We start from the raw sequence: 6,006 nt of genomic DNA, 5'->3' as shown, positions 1-6,006 counted from the left end.
AGGCACTCTGGGTAATAGAGTTCCAATATTAATCCTTGCCTTTCGAAAACATCTTCTTCGTCTGTATAGGGTTTATTGGCGGTTGGCAAACAGCAAAATGGTGCATTACCGCCACCACGTGGTGTGGAGTGTGGACCGAAATGACAAAATTTTTTATTTTTTTAAAAATAAAAAATAAATAAATAAAATAAAATAAAATATTCAAATTCTCCCGAACAAATGGGTCTGCCTTAAAAACAAAAATACAGCCTGATAACTTTCACTTATAGAGCTCACGCGAAATAAATCAAACAAGTCCAACTTCACTTTCATATCGTCCAGCTTTTTGATCAGTTGTCTCCTTTCCATATCATACTTCTGACAATGCAATAAAACATGTTCTATTGTTTCCTGTTCCCTACTGCAGTCACACTCCCCTGCACAGTGTTTACCTATTAAAAATAATGTGCTATTTAAGCCAGTGTGTCCGAATCTCAGTCGAGAATCGTCTCCTCTCTCCTGTTTCGTCCAGTACTTCTCATTTCCCCACTTTCCTTTGGATGTTGTACAGCCATCACCCTTTCCTCTCCTCCTCCCATTGCTTTTGCCACCTTTCCTTCATTTTGTGTCGTATTCTGCTCTTGAGGAACTACTACTGCATCAGGGAGCATCCATGGTGGTATTGTAGGCAACGGTACTGTTTGACATGTTGATCTTGTCCAGATTAAGTTCAGCTGCTTTCTGTCCCACTGTTCAATTGCATTTTCTCTTTTTCCCAGCATGGTTGGAAAACAGTTTTTGTCGGATGATCCTGACCATGTCCTTGTAAATTTGCCCAGTAATTCAATGCCAGTTGCTCTCTTCTTATTTGTAATGGCATTTCCCCCATTTCTACCTGTAGTGATGCTGCAGATGTTGTTTTGAATGCACCTGAGCAAAGTCTTAACGCTTGATATTGGATACTATCTAACTTATGAAGACTTGTTCCGGCAGCAGAATTATATACTATACACCCATAATCCAATACTGACCCAATCAACCCAGTATATAAAGCTTTTAAAGATTTCCTATCAGCCCCACAGTCAGTTCCCACTAAGCACCTCATGACATTCAACACTTTCTTGCATCTGTCTATTATTTTCTGAATATGTACAGCCCATGTCACCCTTTCATCAAACCACAACCCCCAAAATTTAAATTGTTTTACCCTTTCCAGTTCCCGTCCATATAATCTGACCCTGACGTCAACCCCACCTCTTTTTCTTGTAAAAACCATCAACTTAGTCTTATCAACTGAGAATTTAAACCCCCATTTATATGACCACTGTTCTGCACTTTCTTCACCAAAAACTCTAACCGTCGTCCTCGTGCCCACATCGCCCCATCATCTGCAAAAAGTGAAAACCCCATCCCACCCTCTATGTTCTTAAACACATCATTAATCAGCAGTGAAAACAATAGCGGGCTAACTATGCTTCCTTGCGGCGTTCCATTTTCTATTGGCAAACTCTCCAAATAACTCCTCCCAATCCTTACTGTGATTCATCGGCCTTCCAAAAAATCCTTAATCCATCTGAACATTCGACCATTTATACCCATTTCCCTCATTTTAATTAATAGACCTTCCCTCCACATCATATCATACGCTTTCTCTATATCAAAAAAGACCGCCAGCACACTCTCCTTACTCCCTTGTGCCTTCCTTATCTCATGTTCTAAACACAACGCTGGATCCATTGCACCCCTCCCTCTTCTAAAACCACTCTGAAACATTCGTGTCGTCAGCTTGCTGCAGTGTCTCCCTGTTCTCTGCTGGTGTCATTTCTCTTCCCCTTTGACCTTCTTCACTAATATTACTTGAGCTATGGATTTTAACAGTGTTTGCCATCATACCTGCCTTGTCTTCTTCTTTCACCGCTGTGACTTCCCCTTCACTCAATACTGGATACCCACAGTTCCTTGTAATGCCATTCACCCTTCTGATCATTGACCACACCTTACCAATATCTGTCTCTCTCCCCACAGAACTACAAAAGCTCCTCCAACGGTCCCTCTTTGCAGTTTTAATGGTTCTTCTTACAATAGCTTGTGATTTTTTATATTCAACGAAATTGTGATAATTGTGATTCCTTGTTAACACCCTAAAAGCTTTATTCCTGCACCTAATTGCTTCATCACATTCCTTTGTCCACCAGGGTACAATCTTCCTGTTTCTGCCTCCTTCCAGCTTTACAGTCTGGTTCGCCACTACCAGAAGTGCACCACACACAGACGAATTTAGATCATCAACATTAACATTCATATCAATTTTCTGCATCTCCAAATCACTAACCTGTTCAAAAGTCTCCCAATCTGCAGATCCAAAACACCATTCGAGCACACCCCCTGTATCATACCTCTCCACATTCATTGCTATCTCAGTCTGTACCGGATAATGGTCACTCCCCACCGTTGTCTCTTTAACTGCCTGCCATGAACAAAGAATCCGACACGAATGTGAGATCAATTGATGACTCTGTCCCATCCCTACTGTTGACCCTTGTACTGCTTCCATCATTTAGGCAAACCAAGTTTTAAACTTCCATTAATTCTTCAATTACGGCTCCATTTTGATCATTGTACCCTCCCCATAATGTGCTATGAGCATTGAAATCCCCACACCAAATTACTTTCCCCCCTAAGTGCCCCCCAAGTTCTTCCATTACTTCCAGTGACAGTCTTTTACATGGGTTATAAAAATTTACTACCTTTATGCTTCCAGTTTTTGTCCAAGTTTCAACTACAATATACTCCAGCTGTGTACTCTCCCACCACTCTGTACTGAACTCCTTGTTTGACAAATATAACACACCCTCCACCTCTGCCCTCCCTTCTATCCCTCCGAATACCCTTTAATAACAAAATCCAAATTTGGACTGAGCCAAGTTTCCTGAATACAGATAGCATGTGGTTTCTTTCTAAGATTCTTAATAAACCCCTGAAATTCTTGTCCATCTCTTATTAAACTAATAGCATTCCACTGTATAACTAACAGACTGTCCTCTCTCCTGGTCCTCCTGCCTTCTCATCTCCCCCCAGTCTCTCATGAACTTGCTCCCAGGAAACAGCTTTTACACCAAACATGTCTCAGCCCCTCTAACAATTATTTTAATCTTCTCTGTTTTGTGTTTAACTTGGTCTGTACAATTTATTGCATATGCAATGGACAAAATCATCCTCTCCACTGTGATGGCTGGACGGGTTTCATCAATCTGTTGTCGGTCAGCCTTGTTGAACCGGTCCTTTCCCATCTGTTGCCTTTGTTATTTCTTGACCGCTTCAGCATAACTTATGTTTTGTACTGCTTTAACTTGCTCTATTTCCACAGCTGCCCTCCTAACTGCACACCCCCGTATGTCACGCTGTGCTGCCCATCATAGTTACAACATTTATCCTGTACACTGTCACATTCACCTGTGTTCACCCCCACATTTTGGGCACCTCTGCTTCCCCTTGCACACTGCTGCGACGTGCCCATACCTCTGGCGTTTATAACACCTGAGGGGAGGGGGAACGTACGGCCGTACAGGAAACCTCATGCACCCTACTTTAACTCTCCCAGGAGGAAGTACTGGTTCTTGGAACTCCAGCATTACAGTCACCTGGTCAACTCTTTCCCCATCAACTGTTCTCATCAGTCTTTTGATCCCGCTGACCTCACTGCCAGAAATACTACGTCTAATTTTTTCTAAATCTTCTTCTATTGGAATGCCCGTGATTACCCCTCGCACCACTTTACACTCCCCCAACACCTCTCTCTCTCTCTCGCTGTCTTTCTGCAGATGCTCTCAGGATGCAACACTTTGTTTTTCTGTTCTTCCTTCTTAATGATTATCAACAAATTCCCATCTCTAAGTACTTTGGCTAACATTACCTCTCCAAACTTCTTTTTCAGCTCTCTTGACAAAACTATTGGGCTAAGTTGCACCCCTTCAGCCTAAATTTTAATATTATTTTAAACTCTTCTCTGACACTCCTTTTCCGGATAACACTCCCATCATCCGAACTATTCCCCTCCAAACTTCGTTTGCTGCCCTGAGTTCCTATGACACTTTCATCCTCCCTACCTCTTCTCCCTCTCCTCGCCCCTTTCCCACTAACCGGTGTCCAATCTCCTAAATCCATGTCATCATCGTCTTCTACCTGAGTTGCCATTCCTGTTCAGTCACACACCAGTTTATGCCAACCGCCAAAATCCGTAATCCAATCCGTCAAAACCAAGCCTTCTCCAAAGTTCAAAATCAGTGCCGCTCCTTGCTTCCCCGCCCGCAGATTACAACCTTTCGAAAACATCTTTTTTTCACATAATCTTTTATTCACAGTCATAAATATAATCAAAAATGATTTATTATTCTTTAAATAAGCTTTAAAGCTCATTCTACTGAGACAGCCCTTCTTAGAGTTTCCAGTGACATTCTGACGCAGGGAAGTGTTCTGTACTCCTGATGTTGGACCTCAGCCTTTGACACCGTTGACCATCACATTTTGCTTGAAAGGCTGAAATACTGGGTCAGTGTATCTGGGTCTGCCTTAGAGTGGTTCTCCTCGTATCTCTATGAACAATACTTTTCTGTGGCGGTCTCTAAGTACAGGTCATCTTCCACGTCCCTGTCCTATGGTGTGCCACAAGGTTCTGTGCTGGGGCCTTTATTGTTTTTAATAGATCTACTTCCTCTCCAGCATATTTTGAGCCCCTTTGAGGACATTTGCTATCACTGCTACGCAGACGACATCCTGCGTCTTTTAAACCTGAAGATGTTTCTAAGCTGCAGATTCTAAATGTGTGCTTAGAATCCATCACAGGTTGGATGGCCGACAACTTCCTCCAACTTAATGAAGAAAGGACTGAAGTCCTTGTATGTGCTCCAGACAGACACGTACCTAACATAATGAATGCTCTTGGTCCTCTTTCAACATTTGTGAAATCGTCCATCAGGAACCTCGGGGTAACCTTTGATTCTGCTCTTACCCTGGATGTCCACGTCAAATCTCTGGTTTGGTCCTGCTTCTATCATTTAAGAAACATTTCTAAACTGAGCCCCATAGTATCTCATACTGAACTGGAGATTGTTATTCATGCATTCATTTCATCACGATTGAACTACTGTAATTCACTGTTTACATGTCTAAACAAAAACTCCCTGGAGCGTCTGCAGATTGTCCAAAGTGCTGCAGCAAGGCTTCTGACTAAAACATGTAAGTACTCTCATGTAACACCGTTGCTTATACAGCTGCACTGGCTCCCCGTTGAATTCAGAGTCCATTTTAAGATACTGGTTCTGACATTTAAAGCTCTTCAAGGACAAGCACCAGCCTACATCACTGAACTTTTACAGTCCCACGTCCCTAGCAGGTCCCTGAGGTCTTGTGATCAGGGCCTACTTGTTATTCAGCACACAAGGCTGAAAACCAAGGGAGACGCAGCTTTTGCCACTGTGGACTCTCTTCCTCAGAACTTAAGATCTGCGGACTCAGTGGTCACTTTTAAAAAAGCAACTAAAAACACGTCTTTTTAGAATTGCATTTTGTTAACTTTTGTCTGTTTGTGTTTTATACCTTGTGAAGCACTTTGTGATTTTTTGCTATATAAATAAAATTGTACTTACTTACTTAATAATAATTAATAGGGTGCAACCTGATATAAAAATTAAAGACAGTTAAAGTATACTTTTAAATTAAAATATTAGGTTACTTAATGATAGAGCATTTAAAACAGTACACCATTTCAAATTTAACAACAAATAATAGAATTTAAAATGAAACGCAGCATTTTAAATTCATTTTAAATTAACAACAGCTGAACACATTAAGAAAAAAGAAGTATTACAGGAGCTTATTTTAATTTTGCATTTTAAGAATAAAGTTAAATCCCATTTTTAAAGAGGAAAAAAGACAGAAAACTTTGAGAAAATATTAAAAACTTCTATAAGATTGTCTTTACTTTTATTACAGAAATGATGTCACCATTAAAATGAAAGGTGTGCTCAT

This window comes from Haplochromis burtoni, unplaced genomic scaffold (genome assembly GCF_018398535.1).
Source record: "Haplochromis burtoni strain Fernald_Lab_line unplaced genomic scaffold, NCSU_Asbu1 Contig_68, whole genome shotgun sequence".
Lineage (NCBI taxonomy): Eukaryota > Metazoa > Chordata > Actinopteri > Cichliformes > Cichlidae > Haplochromis > Haplochromis burtoni.
Note: the sequence above shows the minus strand (reverse complement) of the source record.